Source organism: Bubalus kerabau, chromosome 2, assembly GCF_029407905.1.
Source record: "Bubalus kerabau isolate K-KA32 ecotype Philippines breed swamp buffalo chromosome 2, PCC_UOA_SB_1v2, whole genome shotgun sequence".
Classification (NCBI taxonomy): domain Eukaryota; kingdom Metazoa; phylum Chordata; class Mammalia; order Artiodactyla; family Bovidae; genus Bubalus; species Bubalus kerabau.
The window spans coordinates 26,274,263-26,292,315 of record NC_073625.1 but is presented as its reverse complement, the minus strand read 5'-3'; the positions used below and the strand labels follow the sequence as shown (position 1 = coordinate 26,292,315).

Genomic DNA, 18,053 nt, shown 5'->3' with positions numbered 1-18,053 from the left:
GATCTCTTTTTCCTTGGGGCGAGGGGTAGGGGCGGTGGGGGAGGTGCCAGCCCCTGAAAGTGCCGGAAGAAGAAGAGAGACCAGAAACTAGGGTCGCTCTCCACCCATATGTGGGTCGGGAAAGGATGGAACCAAAAGGACCTTTACAATATGGGCCTAATTTTACGCCTGAGGAGATAAACCCACGCAAGTTTAATAGTCAAAATCGTCCAGTTGGTCAGTGGGAGCATCATCAGTCAGTAATTAATACCAGCTTGAATTCATGCCCTGCTGGTCTTAGAAGAGCCGGATGATTTTCATCAAAATTGAATCTCAAGAAATGTTATCTGAAACCATAGTCTCTGAATTCCCTGTGTATGTACTCTCTTCTCTCATCAGCGACACTGTTAAGGTTAGTAATACATTGACAGGTTCTCTCGTAAACCCCCCAAATGCGGTAAAGTGATAGTTAAGGTCTTCGGTGTGGCTAACTGAAAGCTTTAAACACAGCTCAATTTTTCTTGAGTGCGAGACCATTTTATTTTTTGACAGTTTGCAGTTGCGGGATAGTTTTGTTTTAAGCAAAATAAGGGTAGGAGGAATGAAGAATACGCATCTGAATTCCAAGAACAAATTGTTCTCAGTCACCAATAAAAATTGTTAGCGAAACCGATTAGTAGAACTGCATGTCAATACATAATTCAGATAAATAAAGCCCTTCCTGCTACTGTAATTTGCACCTGAATGTAGGTTCAGTTTCAGTGCAGTGATCTTTGACACTTCGTCATACATTTTTAAGTACATTATTTAGATAACAAAAACTTAGTCCCTGCCCTTTGAGAGGTATTTTATTGAATGATGAAGAAATAAGGTATGATGTAAATAAATTCTGTTTTATAAGAAAACAAAGTGCTGTGGGAACTCACACCACCGATGGGATAATGGATTAGATTACTCTAGCCCATTAAGACCTTGGGCAAGTTAACCTTTCTGAGCTTCAGTTGCCCCATCCATGAAAGGAGGGACAAGAGCTAGTAACATTGCCTACCTTGGAAGGCTCCCCGCGCCCCCCGCCACCCCCCCCCTTAAAGTAATGTTAATTCTGTACCGGACACCGGTTCCAGCATTTCATCTGTTGTAATTTTTTTAATTCTCACAACTGTCATGAAGATAACTGGTTCTGCATCAGTTCCATTTTACTAATGAGAGGTTAAATAAATCGTCAAAGTTCTGACAGCTCCAAGTGGGAGAGCCCAGGTTTAAACTGAGGTCTACTGACCCCTTGAAAGAATTTTTTAATTAAGAAAATGCATGGGAAAAAAAAAAAATAAGCCATCATCACCATTTTGTTTTATGCCTATAATAACATATATGCATAAAACAAAATGGTGATAGAAGCTACTGGCATTGAAACAATTCAAATGGATTCAAAAGCACTACTGAAATCATTGTGGTCATTATTTTATTTTTAAATTTATGAACCCTAAAAAAATGCTAATGTTCTTATGTCTGGTGGTGGGAGGAGCCTGAGAAATGTTTGTATTAAAATGGGAGCCTCAAAATAAGTATGGGCAGTGGACAGAGGAAAGAACCCAAAAATGATGAAATTGTCCCCAATTTCTAAAAACTTCACGTCTAATTTAGAAAACAACAATGCAAATAAACCAGTTTAGCATCGGTAGTGGTAGTGTATGAATATGGCAAATAAATGATACAGTAAGTGCTTTAGAAATGCAGAGAAAAAGTATGTTCTATTAAATGCTTGCGTGCTCAGCCATTCAGTCGTATCTGACTCTGTGACCCTCTGGGCCGGTGATAGCCTGCCAGGCTCCTCTGTCCATGGGATTTTCCAGGCAAGAATACTGGTGTGGGTTGCCATTTCCTCATCCAGGGGATCTTCTGGACCCAGGGATTGAACTCACATCTCTTGCATCTCCTACCTTGGAAAACAGATACTTTATCACTGGGATGCTCTGTTGAATTAAGTATGTTACATTGCCTCAAAGATGGTGATGGTTCTATGATATCTATGTAGGGTGAAATTAGGGGCAACACCCTTGTGGAAATGTAAATAAGGAATGAGTGGCCTCTAAGAGATACAGGTTGAAACTACATCTCAGCTTTCCACATTTAAGAAAAACTTAACATATGTTAAAGATGGGTGTGAAGGCCTAAATGGAAGAATGGTGTTCAACAAAAAAAGAGCTATAAGTTAGATAGTACGTCCAAAATAAGCAATAGATAATGCAGAAGACAGACAGGGTCAAATAGAGAATTCATGTGGTGGGGAATGGGGAAACAGGAGAAGAAAGCAAAATGGATGAACAGGTTAGGGCCAAACTGTAAAAAAAAAGTCTTAAATGTTGATCTGAAAGGTTGGGCTTTGTTCGATAGATAGTGTGGAACCAAATGAGCGTTTGGAAGAGGCAATGATATAAATGAAGTAGTCATTTTAAGACTTTAATCTAGTGGCAATGTTTAGAACTGACTAGGGAGAGGACAGAGGAGAGACAAAGAATGGGTGGTAACTGGCATGAAGTAATTAAAGCCTGGTCTAAGGTGGTGGCAGAATGAATCAAGTCAAGGGCTTGGAATCTGATGGTTAATTAAATCAGTTGTCATGCTGTGTAAAATATCAAAATGTGTTATTGAGATTTAGTATGACAGTGACCAGGGGGCACTTAAAATATAATGTTTTGTGCTATATTGTTTATCTCTTTAATGTATTCTGTAAGTTCTTTATCCACAGATAGATTTTAAGTGTGGCTTGAGAAGAAAGCCTGCCTTTTATGCTTCTTTGTATCCCAAATGCCTTGTGAAGTTCATTTGTTTTGATGTTCATTGAAGACAATTTTTGCAGTACTTAGTTATAACCTGCAGGTGGCAATAGAACTTAAAGGAAAACCCTTCAGAGACCACTGTTTAGTTCAGTTCAGTCGCTCAGTTGTGTCTGACTCATTGCGACCCTGTGAACCGCAGCACGCCAGGCCTCCCTGTCCATCACCAACTCTCGGAGTCCACCCAAACCCATGTCCATTGAGTCGGTGATGCCATCCAACCATCTCATCCTCTGTCGTCCCCTTCTCCTGCCTTCAGTCTTTCCCAGCATCAGGGTCTTTTCAAATGAGTCAGCTCTTCGCATCAGGTGGCCAAAGTATATTACTATTATAACTGAATTTAAGATTGTTTTTATGTGATTTTTGATATACCCAAGAAAATTATTAAGTATAATAAGAAAAGAAACACTGAAGAACCCACTTACTAACATAAAATGTAGAATATAATCTGTATATTTAAGGATTCCTTAGCATTCCACCAAGCTTGTTCCTCTTCTTTGCAGACATAAATACTATCTGGAATGACAATGGTGTTATAATTCCTTCATTTTCCTTGTGTAACTATATTTATATATCCCTAAATAGTATATTTTTTAGTTTTGTTTTCAACCTTCATATGCATGATATCATGCTGATTATTTTCTTGCTTGACTTGCTTTTTGACTCATTGTTAACATTTCTGGGATTCATCCATGTCGATGGGTAGAAACACAAGATCTATGAAGAGCAGAATGTAAAATTAATTTTTGAATAGTTCTCCAACTGAATATAACTGATTTGTCTTTACTATTTATCTTAGCTTTGTGAGTAAGATAGCTTTTTGATAAAAAAAAGAGAGATTGATCATGTCACACAGGATACTAGTTGGAGACCTGTGGCCTAGTTTTTTCACCTTTTGGTTAAATCTGAGCATTTTACTGCTCTGCCTTAAGTAAGCCCAGAGTTTCTTAATCTTGACATGATTGACATTCGGGGCTGGATGTTCTTTGCTGTGTGGGGCTGTCCTATGCATGGCAGGACCCCTGGCCTCTTCCCACGAGATGCCTGTAGCACCCTGTCTCCCCAGCTGTGACAGTCAAAAATGTCTCCTGACATAGCTAAATACCCTCCAGAGTCAGGGTGGGGTGGGGGGGTGAGGGTAAAATCACTCCCAGTTGAGAAACACTGTCTAGTGTTTGCAATGAGAAACCACTGTGTTAATCATAATTTTTATGTACTTCTTTTGCTCAAAAAACCTGAATGAAATAATTATATTAATTATCTATACTTAATATAAGTAATTAAATAAATTAATTACTATATAATTATATCACATAATTATACCAAATCCACATGCATAAGTAATGTTTCAAGACTCTTCTTACCATCCTCTGTTTCCCCGATATCTAATTACCATGATATCTCTCATTACTGTTTAGCTCAGACTTTTTATTACTAGATTCCAAAATATCTAATCACCCCTTCCAACGTATAATAATAACATTTACGTCAGTCCAAACTGTTCTTTCCTTCCTAACCAATTTATGTTCCTTTTCTTTCAAAATTCACTCTTCAATATATGCAATCCTTGTGATTCCAGCAATCCCATACATAGTTGCAGGTGATCAGTCTTTACATGGCTTTCCAACTGTAGAGGTATAATTACTATACCCTTCTTCATCTATGTTGCTTGTATATATTCTTGGGAGTCTGTATGTTTTTACCCTCCTTCTCTATTGACTGTAAACCTGATCAGAGCTGCAGTCATGCACTCCTGTGTACAATGCTTATTTCCCAGGAAAAATCAAGTTAGAGGGGTTTAAAAAAGGCTTCCCTGGTGGCTCAGAGGTTAAAGTGTCTGCCTGCAATGCAGAAGACCTGGATTCGATCCCTGGGTCGGGAAGATCCCCTGGAGAAGGAAATGGCAACCCACTCCAGTATTCTTGCCTGGAGAATCCCATGAACGGAGAAGCCTGGTGGGCCACAGTCCACAGGGTTGCAAAGAGTCGGACACGACTGAGTGACTTAACTTTCACTTTGTGGTGGTCCAGTGGTTAGGAGTCTGCACTGCCACAGCAAGGATGTGGGTTCAATCCCTAGTCCAGAAACTAAGATCCCACATGCTGAGTAACATGGCCAAAAAGGGGTGGGGGGAAGAGAGGGAAACTGAAGCACAGAGAAGTTAAGTCATTTGCCCAAGGTCACACAGGATGTTTGTATGCATCCTCCATGCTCTTGACCAAAAAATTAAAAAGATTCTGAGTAGCAATAAAAAACTGGAAAGAAAATAATCTATATTTTTTATGAGCTTCCCACCAACCCTACAACAGGAAAGTAGTAAATATAACTAGATGTAGGTTGTTAATAATTAAATCATGCAATTAAGTGGTAATTATGGAAAGTGAAAAGTGAAAGTGTTAGTCACTCAGTGGTTTCTGACTCTTTGCAACCCCTTGGACTGTAGCCCACCAGCCTCCTCTATCCATGGAATTCGCCAGGCAAGAATAGTGTAGTGGGGTGCCCTTCCTTTCTCCAGGGATCGAACCCAGGTCTCCCACATTGCAGGCAGATTCTTTACCATTTGAGCTACCCAGAAAGCCCCTTATGGAAATACAGGCTAATAGAGATTTTGTGCCCTAATTCATATGAAAAATATTAGAAAGTTATGAAAAGTAATCTTCACTTTTACTTTTAAAAACCTGTCATTAAAATTAAAATTATATGAAATAACTCAACAATTGCCATGGGTATAAAGGAGTAATCTGGAGTAACTCAGTAAAAGATGAACTCTGGGTGCTTTTTTCTCCAATAAATAAGGAGATTGTAGATGACAACTAGATTGGTATATGCATGAAACTAAGGGTGGGATAATGTATCCAACATGATTGGGGTTACATTGAGTCATTTTCCATTCATCCATTATTTAGGGAGACTCCATCTGTATTTGCTGTGATTTCTGCTCTTTTACCATAAAAATACTTCCCATACCACACTCCTCCTTCCATAAGAAAGACTCTATCTAAGGTCAGGGAGAATTGTCAAAACCTGTGAACTCAGATTAATCAGGTAAGAGAAGTCAGAATGTTTTTTCTTTAGCAGAAGAGTACAAAATTTCTAGAGTTAAAAACTGGAAGATATTGAATGATGGACAGTCCAGTCTAGAGAAGGAAAAAAATAAAACCCTGCCAGTAAGAGCAACAGTATGATGTAGGGCAGGGGTTGACAGGCTTTTTCTGTGAAAGGCTAGATATGAAATATTTTTGGTACTGTGGACCATACAGTCCCACTACTTAATAATTGTGCAGTGAAAGCAGTCTGTGTTCCAACATAACAATATTTTGGAAATATATTGTTTTTATATAAAGTATTTTTTAAAAACCACTAAAATTTAAATTTTATATAATTTTCACAAGTCACGAAATATTAATCATCACCTAATTTTTTTCCAACCACTTAAAAATATTAAAATAGGCAGTGGGCCCAATTTAACCCAGGTGCCATAGTTTGCTGACCCCTGATATAGAGTACTGAACTTTTAAAGTTTTTAGATAATTAATGATAGATCTAAGGAGAAGTTAGCAACAGAAAAAAAAGTACAGTTTCACTACTTTACAGGGTGATCATTTTGCGAGGAATCTTTTGAACTAATGAAGAAAGGGAGAATATCAAGCAAATGCAACCAGTATCTGTAGGTGTTAGTTTGTTTCATTTTCTTACGTATTTTCTTTTCCCCCATTCAGGTTAGTTATAGGTATGCATTGCCTCCATGATGGGTTGTCACAGTCAGAGACAGAAAATTTTCAGAAAAAAAAAAAAAAAATTAAGGTCAGAGCAGTTTCTACCACTTAGAATTTGTGGAAAGAGGAAGAACAGATGGGAAGTCAAGAGTTAGATGCTGTCCCTTGCATCTCTGAAAAGGAAGGGGAGGAAGGTTTAGCAGCAGTCTGTGTGGACTGATGACTGAGGAGAACTCAGAGGGGCTGGTATCTGCAACAGGAATAGCTGGTTCTCATTGCCCAATGCAGACCTCACCTACCAGAAGCCCCAGAAATCAATGCAAGTGAGACTGGGTTTCTTCAAGCCCATAGAATATTGTCTTAAAATCCAATTGGAAAAATAAGAATTACAGTTATCTTTCTCATGTAAGTTTGTGGCATAAGAAATATACCCACTTTACTTACACAGTTCAGATGTCAGCTACCTAACTGATCCCAAGCCCTCAAGGCTGCTGGGGTAACCACATCGCAGTCACAGATACAGCAGGAAACCTAATGTCATTTGCCAACATCTTCTAGAATCCTTGGAGCTTATGTTTTTCTATTATTTTTTGCTTCTGCTGAATTCTCAAGTCTAGCCTCTTTTGGCTGTTCTTTTTCTTCATCCCACATCACTCCCAAGGCAAACACGGCCTCTTCCTCTTTATTTTCTCAAAATACCATGGACACAAGGCACCTTTGTCTGGTAGTTTTTCACTGAAGAAAAGCTGCAGTGCAAGGGGGTGAAGAGAAAGAGGACTTTGTGCTTCAGCAAACATCTTAAAAATGGATATCAGCACCCCTTTCTATAGAGATGTTTGGCCATAGCTGGAATTTCTCACTGGCTGCCACTCATGAACTTTGTCATCTTGATGAATTCTTCACATTCTACTCCCCATTCTTATCTCACTCACTCCTCACTTTTCACCCTCTTCCTCTTGGATTCCGCATGAAACCTACAAATTCTTCAGCAATTCCTTGTTATCAGAATAGTGTTTTCCCCTTGGTCTTGCTTCTAGCCTGTCCCAGCTAGACCTACCATTAAAATAAACAATGTTCTTCTTCTGCTACAAGAATTAATGTGACCCATTTCCTCAGCATGAAGTTCTAAGAAAGTTGTGTCTTCTTTGAATGCTGAAATTAACTGCATAAGACTTAACTATCCTGATTCGCAGAGACTGTAAGAAGGAACATGTCCCTCTACTTCCGTCTGGTCAAGGCTATGGTTTTTCCAGTGGTCATGTATGGATGTGAGAGTTGGACTATAACGAAAGCTGAACACCAAAGAATTGATGCTTTTGAACTGTGATGTTGGAGAAGACTCTTGAGAGTCCCTTGGACTGCAAGGAGATCCAACCAGTCCATCCTAAAGGAAATCAGTCCTGAATATTCATAGGAAGGATTGATGTTGAAGCTGAAATTCCAATACTTTGGCCACTGGATGCGAAGAACTGACTCATTTGAAAAGACCCTGATGCTGGGAAAGATTGAAGGTGGGAGGAGAAGGGGATGTAAGAGGATGAGATGGTTGGATGGCATCACCAACTCAGTGAACATGAGTTTGAGTAAGCTCTGGGAGTTGATGATGGACAGGGAGGCCTGGCGTGCTGCAGTCCATGAGGTCGCAAAGAGTTGGACATGACTGACTGACTGAACTGAACTGAACCGAACCACTTCCCTGACATCTCCTCCCTTGATATTCAAGAATGGAGTGGAGGATGCTTAACTCAGTTCTTAGGAGTCAGTCTAGTCCAAACCCACAGTGGAGAGAGAAGGGCAGACTATGCCTAATTTTCAAGACGGGTCCCACATTTTGTTCTTTGTTCTACTGCCCTCATCTTGTCATCTTTAAAAACATCCCTGTATGATCTGTGGCCATCATTATCCCCTGCAGCAGTGATTCCACTTCTGGGCTCTCAGAAGCTTTTCATGGAGTGTTGGCAAGGAGGTTGGGGGCACTGGGAAGATGTGGAGACAAGGATTCTCCTTAAAATGTTATGCTCCAGCTTTAAGTTGCCCTCAGCTGCCATTGGCACCCCACTCCAGTACTCTTGCCTGGAAAATCCCATGGATGGAGGAGCCTGGAAGGCTGCAGTCCATGGGGTCGCTGAGGGTTGGACACAACTGAGCGACTTCACTTTCACTTTTCACTTTCATGCATTGGAGAAGGAAATGGCAACCCACTCCAGTGTTCTTGCCTGGAGAATCCCAGGGACGGGGGAGTCTGGTGGGCTGCCGTCTATGGGGTCGCACAGAGTCAGACACGACTGAAGCGACTTAGCAGCAGCAGAAGCAGAGCAGAACAGAAATTCGAGAGGTGAGTAGGAGCAAGAAAATACTAATGTATCAGAGTTCCTATTTCTGACTGGCTAATTTAAGCAATTTTATTGAGGTTTACTGTAAACTGTCAGGCTCACATAATCATAAGGCATCTGGGACCATCAGACTTCAGGATGCACAGAAATTAAGGGAGCTCTGGAAAGCGAAGAAGCAGGAAGCAGAGGGTAGAGCAGCTGTATCATATCCTGGACCCTTTGGCCAGCATGCTGCCTCCTCTGCTCTCCTGGGATGCATAACCTCCTTGTGTCTCTCCTTAAACAGGCAAATTCTGGAGAAAGCACCTAGCACCCTCAGCCCACTGTCCTCTGGCTCCTGCAGTGGAAGTACAGAATTAATTCCCCAAAAAATTATGGAGAAGCCCCAGACAAAATAGAGATACTATTAGAGAGGAGAAATAGAAGGGGGAGGCAAAAGAACTGCAGATAACCAGACAGTTCAGTTAACCAGACAGGGCTGTTGTCTGGGGCTGCCTGTTGACTGTGGGTGATGCAGAACTGGTCACTGATAAGTGAATAACCACATGGTGGCGCTAGTGGTAAAGAATCCACCTGCCAACGCAGGAGACTTTAAAGACTTGGGTTTGATCTCTGGGTCGGAAGATTCCCTGGAGGAGGAAATGGCAACCCACTCCAGTATTTATGCCTGGAAAATTCCATGGACAGAAGAGCCTGGCGAGCTACGCTCCATGAGATCACAAAGAGTCAAATATGACTGACCATCTATCTGATCACAGCACATAAGAACCTTATGACCTAGAACATACAACTTTCGTTGGCTGTAATATGCATAATGTAGTATTTAAAGGACAAACTGAAAAATAAAAAAGGAATAAATCGAAATAGGCATTAGCAGTGTAATGAAAAGATGCTAAATGAAATTGCCTCAGAATAGGAAAATAATTATTAGCATTTTGCTCTGTTCCAACCTACAGGTCAGAGTTGACTATCACAGGTCCTTTGAGAAAAGTTTTATGCAGGCTTAATGAACAGCATGGGCAAAGGTACAGAAACAGAAAGTACAACTTGTATTTGGGAAATGGCACATATCCAGTTTGGCTGGGGTGGAGGAAACATGAGTTTGTTCAGATCTTTCCTGGACTTTTATTCTTTTGAAAGCTGAACAATACTTTTTAAGGAACTTATCTGTTTTGCAAACCTACTTTTAATTCTCATATAGTTTGAATGACCTAAAACTCAAAATCTGACACTGAATCTCACCAATTGAAGTTCATAGTTCATATTTTTGCCTCTTGCTCTCTTTTATCCTTTATTAGTCATGGAGAGATTAAAAAGCAACTGATATATTGTATACCAATGTTCATAGTAGCATTATTTATAGAAGCCAAGAGGTGGAAACAACCCAAATATCCATCAACAGATGGATAGATAAACAAGATGTGGTATATACATACAGTGGAATATTGTTGTTGTTTAGTCACTAAGTCATGTCTGACTTTTTTCGACCCCATGGACCGCAGGACATCAGGCTTCCCTGTCCCTCACCAACTCCCAGAGCTTGCTCAAACTCATATCCGTCGAGTCAGTGATGCAATCCAACCATCTCATCCTCTGTCATCCCCTTCTCCTCCCACCTTCAGTCTTTTCCAGAATCAGGGTCTTTTCTAATGAGTCAGTTCTTCGCATCAGGTGGCCAGAGTATTGGAGCTTCAACATCGGTCCTTTCAATGAATATCCAGGACTGATCTCCTTTAGGTTGGACTGGTTGGATCTCCTTGCAGTCCAAGGGACTCTCAAGAGTCTTCTCCAACACCACAGTTCAAAAGCATCAATTCTTCACTACTCAGCTTTCTTTATAGTCCAACTCTCACATCCATACATGACTACTGGAAAAACCATAGCTTTGACTATACAGACCTTTGTTGGCAAAGTAATGTCTATGCTTTTTAATATGCTGTCTATGTTGGTCATAGCTTTTCTTCCAAGGAGCAAGCATCTTTTAATTTCGTGGCTGCAGTCATCATCTGCAGCGATTTTGGAGCCCCCAAAAGTAAAGTTGTCACTGTTTCCGTTATTTCTCCGTCTATTTGCCATGAAGTGATGGGACCAGAAGCCATTATCTTAGTTTTCTGAATGTTGAGTTTTAAGCCAACTTCTTCACACTCCTGTTTCACTTTCATCAAGAAGCTTTTTTGTTCTTCACTTTCTGCCATAAGGGTGGTGTCATCTGCATATCTGAGGTTATGATACTTGTCCCAGCAATCTTGATTCCAGCTTGTGCTTCATCCAGCAGGGCATTTCACATGATGTACTCTACATATACGTTAAATAAGCAGGGTGACTATATATAGCCTTGACGTTGCTGCTGCTAAGTCGCTTCAGTTGTGTCCGACTCTGTGCGACCCCATAGACGGCACCCCACCAGGCTCCCCTGTCCCTGGGATTCTCCAGGCAAGAACACTGGAGTGGGTTGCCATTTCTTTCTCCAATGCATGAAAGTGAAAAGTGAAAGTGAAGTCACTCAGTCGTGTCCAACTCCTAGCGACCCCATGGACTGCAGCCTACCAGGTTCCTCCGTCCATGGGATTTTCCAGGCAAGAGTACTGGAGTGGGGTGCCATTGCCTCCTCCGCCTTGACGTTACTCCTTTCCTAATTTTGAACCAGTTTGTTGTTCCATGTCCAGTTCTGACTGTTGCTTCTTGTCCTGCATACAGATTTCTCAGGAGGCAGGCAAGGTGGTCTGGTATTCTCATCTCTTTAAGAATGTTCCACAGTTTGTTGTAACCCACACAGTCAAAGACTTTAGCATATTCAATGAAGCAGAAGTAGATTTTTTTTTTAATTCCCTTGCTTTTTCTATGATCCAGCCTATGTTGGCAATTTGATCTCTGATTCCTCCGCCTTTTCTAAATCCAGCTTGTTTATCTGGAAATTCTCAGTTTACATACTGCTGAAGCCTACCTTGAAGGATTTTGAGCGTAATCTTGCTGGCATGTGAAATGAGTGCGATTGTGTGGTAATTTGAACATTCTTTGGCATTGCCTTTCTTTGGGATTGGAGTAAAAACTTACCTTTTCCAGTCCTGTGGCCACTGCTGAGTTTTACATATTTGCTGGCCTAGTGAGTGCAGCACTTTAACAGCATCATCTTTAGGATTTGAAATAGCTCAGATAGAATTCCATCACTTCCACTAGCTTTGTTTGCAGTAATGCTTCCTAAGACCCACTCGACTTCACACTCCAGGATGTCTGGCTCTAGGTGAGTGACCACACCATCATGGTTATCTGGGTAATAAACAGATTTTTGTATACTTCCCTGGTGGCTCAGACAGTAAAGCATCTGTCTACAATGTGGGAGACCTGGGTTTGATCCCTGGGTCGGGAAGCTCCCCTGGAGAAGGAAATGGCAATCCACTCCAGTACTATTGTCTGGAAAATCCCATGGACAGAGGAGCCTGGTAGGCTACAGTCCATGGGGTCGCAAAGAGTCGGACACGACTGAGCGACCTCACTTTCCTTTCCTTTCTGTGTATTGGGTATCTGTGTATAGGCTCTGCTCTCTTCCACCAAGTGAATGAATAATTCCTGCGACCATATCCGTAGGTGTAATCAAAACGGTGATGCACCACCTCCAGATGACCACTTAAGGGAGAATGTGTTGCCCTGTTGCTGGGTGTGCTGTCAGCCCCTTAAAGGCTTCCCTCAGTATAGAGACCCACCTCCGGCCAAGGTCTCTCGCCTCCCTGGGCAGCCCACATGTCATGTCCCATCAAGCAGGGAGTAAGGTCCAGCTGTTTTGACCCAAAACAGTATACCTCTGATGGGCCATATTAATTCAAAACTCTGCATAGGTTTTCCCTTTACCCAAACCTGCTCCCTTCCACAGGGGTGGATCACAAGCCACTCCCTCATGAATATGGGAAGAACAAAACTCTATCTCACAGTTAGCTTCCTGGAGTATATAATCTGAATGGACAGACTTAGTTCCTTTAAAACCAGCAAGAGGGAAAACATAAGTGTTACCTAGGGAGAAACAAGGATACTAAAGCATTTCTTGTTGAAATAATGCAAGTGAGAATGCTATATGCAGCAAAATACCTTTCAGAAACTAAGGCAAAAATATTTTCAGATGTAAATAAATGGAAAAATCAATCACCAGAATGTCTACACTACAGAAAAAGTAGTTTGAGAAAGTTCTCTGAACTATATACTAATGATTTGTGCACTTTTCCTGTGTGTATTTTTTGCTTTCAACTGTTTACGCTTTTTAAAAAAAAAAAAACAAGAATAACTTACATTTATTGTATTTTGACTGTGGGCAGCTTTCTTCTCTTTACAGTCTGGCCCCTTAAGCCCTAACTGCTTTAGTGACTCCCTGATGCTTTCATACAGATAGTCTTTTTTATTTTCCTAAGTGCTCAAGTTTTTCTTGGTAACAATTTTGTTCTGCTACAAGTACTTCCATTATAGATCAAAGCAGAAGCTTCTGTTACCTTTCTTTATTGGAATATAAAATTCTCATTCTGCTTGACGTGTGAGTTTGGCATTGTTAGAAAATTATGTCTCCAGATTCACCTCTTCCCCATCTCACAAATAATTCTATATTTTTAAATATCACTTTCTTCCTTCTCCTTCTAAATTAGCAATATGTATGAAACTGTTAGGGCTTCCTCAGTGGCTCAGCAGTAAAAAAAATCCAAACGTAGGAGCTGCAGGAGACATGAGTTTGATCCCTGGATCAGGAAAATCTCTTGGAGGAGGGCACGGCAACCCACTCCAGTATTCTTGCCTGAAGAATCTCATGGTCAGAGGAGCCTGGTGGGCTACAGTCCATGGGGTCACAAAGAGTCAGATATGACTGAAGTGACTTAGCACATGAAACTTTTAATTGTCTGTGTGTATATATTGCTTCCTCACTCTCTATAGATTAAAGTCAATAGGCTTATTCCTGTTTCAAAACAATAAGAAACTAAAATTTATGTCGTCTGTGTATAGGCCCAGTAGTGAGTACTTCATTTAAGTTACCAAGTTTGAATCTTTTATTCTATACTATTACACATAGCGGATTGTTCCATGAACAATAAATATTTTTGAGCCTCTATTATATGATATATATATACTAGGTGCTGTGGATAGAGAAGCAAGAAAAAACTCCATGATCACTCTTTAATGACAAGAGAAATTCTAGTACACGATATAGTGACGTGTGATGTAAGAGAGGAAACACAGGAAGACATCTAGCCTAGGTGGATGGGCTCAGGGGAAGGGCAGGTGGCCAGGGAAGTCTTATTTCACTCATAGAGGCTACAGAGGGATTATTGGAATATTATAATAGGCAAATAAACGAAAAGAGACTGGAATATATTATTTATACATATATACGCATATAGTGGTAAAGAATCTGCCTGCCAATACAGGAGACTCAAGAAACTTGGATTCAATCCCTGGGTAGGGAAGATCCCCTGGAGGAGGAAACGGCAACCCACTCTAGTAGTCTTGCCTGGGAAATCCCCGGGACAGAGGAGGCTGGCAGGTTACGGTCCATGGGGTCCCAGAGAGTCGAACACAACTTAGCAACTAGACAACAACAACAAAGGGTGCACACAACAGAGTCAATCCCACCACACCTCCTGCTGAGGGTTTTGGTGCAGTACACATTCTGCCTTTCTCAGCATTTTTGTGGCAGCATGTTATTGATTCTGTTACTTACCTTAGTATCCCTCCAATAAATTAAATTGCTTTTTTTACTCACAATGACTAGATAAATTATTTTTTTTAGCTTTACAAGCACAAACAAAACAAAAAACAGTGTAAATGAATTACTCTTGAGATTGGGCTTTGATATTTCATAATATTTGATTACTAGAGGTAGGGACAAAAGATCTAGTCTAAAAGTTCTAGAATTTTCCTTCAATATCTCTAAGGAGGACACAAGAAAACACTTTAGTCTTAGAGAATCACTTCAGTGTATACTCTTGGTCATGCACATGTGTAGGCACCTGTCCTTTATTTTTGAATTAGTCTTAGTTGTTGGTAAAGTCATTCACATGTCAATGTAAAATTTTTAAATGTAAAGTTTAATACACCAGTTTCTGATCTTAAATGCACATGCAGAAAAATTAATTCCTTGTAATGAGCCATCTGTGGGCTAACCAGCGAATCAGAATATGTGTGTAATTGTGCACAATAAAACTTTTTCTCAGATTGTGTAGCTATTTTGAAGTGAAAGTAAGAACCGTATCTCAGAGCATTATATTTAGACTGTCAGTTTTTTCTAAAAAATAAAAATCATTAAAAGCTGAATGAAAAATAAGGGCAACTTTTAAATTCAAATGTGCAAATACACTTATGACAATTGCAAAAAAAAATTTTTATTATTTTAAATTTTCTGCTCGTGTCCAGAAATTTTGTCAGGATAGCTAATAATTCTGGGAATTCTAATTTTAGATGTGGTCATAAATGTGGTCATCATGTGTTTTCAAATTAGTTGGGTGATGTTTTAGGAGAGATGATATTTTAAGAATCTAAAAACTGGGCAGGGGAAAGCACACATAGAAATCAGATTTAGGTACCTGAACGAAAAAGATTTATAGCAAATTTATCAAAGAAAGCAGAGAAGTTGTACTGAGGAGTGTAGTGAAAGCAGACACTTGTGTTACCACCCACCTTCCTTGGGTGTAAAATTGTATTTTAAAATGTGGTTTTACTTAATATGAGCTCTTGTTTTCTTTTTTCTCCACGTATTTTTTACACAATATGGCTGAATTTCATCTTCATGTATTTAATGTAAAAAATATGTTTTAAAATATGTTAGAATTTAATATTTATTTGATTACAGTTTTTTTTTTAATGACATGAACTTATGGGAAGCTTTCTCTTTAAGGAAAGATATTATTGTTCAGAAGCATAAAATATATGCAATTCTGAAGTCCTTGCATACACATTGTAAGAAAAACATTCCTTGGCCAGAGCTCTTTTTATTCTTCACTGGGAAAATAAATTAAGAAACATCTTTTGCACTTTGCCCTGTTAAGCAACAAATTTTGAATTGATCTGATACCAGAGGAAAAAAATTTCAGATAGGTGAGCAACCTCTGGAAAGAAGAGAAATGAATAAGCATTTCATTTTGTATCTTAACAGGGAAGCAGAGGAGGATAAAGGTTTTGTGGGACCTGAAGCTCTACATTTGGGGACATCTGTCAAACGTCTGTTAAGAGAACTTTTTCCAGGCTTCATGTAGCAGACCAACAGGACCAGCAGTCCAGATTTGAGCAGAACTGAGGGCTCTGGCCGGGAGTCCTCCAGCAAACAACAGTGCATTCGGAAAATTCCTTCTCTGGCATTCAGTCTTTCTGTTTCAGATCCTGTACATAACAGAGTTCACTCAGAGAAGCAGAGCCTCTATGATACATAAGGGGTGAACCTTAGGCTACTGTGGATCTCACAAAGGCCCTTTTCTTGACATAAGATGGTGGATGAGTTCGAAGGATGAGGGTAAAGTGGGAAGGGTAGATGGCCCTCCGGGAAGCAGGAGCCGGAGCCCATGAGGACGGACTGAAAGCTGTGCCAGCTCTAGTTGCCTCTGACCTTGGTGTTGTGGGTGTCCCGGAGAAGCGGAACCCTCTGTCACGTGCTGAGAATCCAGAGGAAGCCAGGGCAGCTGCAACTCCGGCAGAGGCCTCAGGCCTATGAGATGAGCCCACAGACAGGCAACAGCAGGAGACGGCTACAAAGCCTGCCTGCCCTGTAAGCCTCTCAGCGGGAATCTCAGCTGTGGTGAAGGGTAGGGATTTCTGGGAAATGGAGTTCAGTCTACATCGTAGTGTTAGTCCAGTCCGACTGTTTGGGATCCCAGGGACTGTAGCCCGCCAGGATTCTCTGTCCCTGGGATTCTCCAGGCAAGAATACTGGAGTCGATTGCCATTCCCTTCTCCAGAGGAATCTTCCCGACCCAGGTATCGAACTTGGGTCTCTTGCATTGCAGGCAGATTCTTTATCATTTGAGCTACAGGGAAGACCTTAGTCTAGATAAGTTGACACCAACCCCAACCCCAACCCCTCCTCCCACCCCAACCCTTTTTCTTGGTTCCTTTTCTTTGTCTTTTTCTTTATCAATCTTCATTCACCCTTTTTTCTGGATCATATTTGTCAGACTTTCTCAGAAAGGCTACATTAAGGCAGTTTATTTGTTTTATTTGTTATTATTATTTTTTTTTTTTTTTAGTTCTTGCACGTCTGAAATGGCTTTATTCACACGTCACACGTGATTGCTAGCTTGGCAGTGGAGAGTCCCAATTTGGGCAATATAAATTCCCTCAGAATTTTTAAGGCAGTTTTTCTGTGGAGAAGCAAGATGTCATTCTGAGTCTCCATACTTTTTTATGTGATTTCACTTCTGAAAGCTTTTTGCAATTTTTCACTAACACTGCTATTCAAAATTTTATCATGATTTTCCCAAGAGGTGGGTGTTTTTTGTCTTGTTTTATAAATTCTTTGTTGTTGTTGTTGTTTAGTCTCTAAGTCCTGTCTGACTCTTTGTGACCCCATGGACTATAGCTCCCCAGGGTCCTCTGTCCATGGGATTTCCCAGGCAAGAATACTGTAGTGGGGACTTCCCTGGTGGCAGAGTGGATAAGAATCCGCCTGCCAGTGCAGGGGACATGGGTTCGATCCCTAGTCCAGGAAGGTTCCACATGCCGCAGAGCAACTAATCCTGTGTGCCTCAACTACTGTAGCTCAAGAGTCTAGAGCCTGTGCTTCACAAGAGAAACCACTGCAATGAGAAACCCAAGCACCACAACAAAGAGTGGCTGCTGCTTGCTGTAACCAGAGAAGACCCACGCAAAAGCAGCAAAGACCCGGTATAGCCAAAACTTAAAAAAAAATACTGGAGTGGTTTGCCATTTCCTTCTCCAGGGGATCTTACCAGACCAAGGATCAAACCCACATCTCCTGCACTGGCAGGCTGGTTCTTTACCACTGAGCCACCAGGAAAGCCTTGTGCTGGCAAGTAAATAGACTCATCTCCATCTCCTTCACTGAGCCATCCCTGGTGGCTCAATGGCAAAGGATCTACCTGTCATGCAGGAGACACCAGTTGGGTCTCTGGGTTGGGAAGGTCACCTGGAGGAGGAAATGGCAACCTACCCCTATATTCTTCCTGGGAAATCCCCTGGGCAGAGGAGCTTACTGGGTTCCTCTCCTT

General features: G+C 40.9%; 1 protein-coding gene across 1 annotated transcript in view; it reads left to right on the top strand.

Annotated features, from left to right (window-relative positions):
* The first annotated feature begins 11 nt into the window (after positions 1-11).
* The window catches only part of FGL1 (fibrinogen like 1), a 50,769-nt gene continuing 32,727 nt past the window's right edge, over positions 12-18,053 (top strand). Inside the window, exon 1 of the mRNA XM_055567294.1 lies at positions 12-391. The gene's annotated coding sequence lies outside the window, so the exon portion shown is untranslated. The remainder of the gene's footprint in view (positions 392-18,053) is intronic.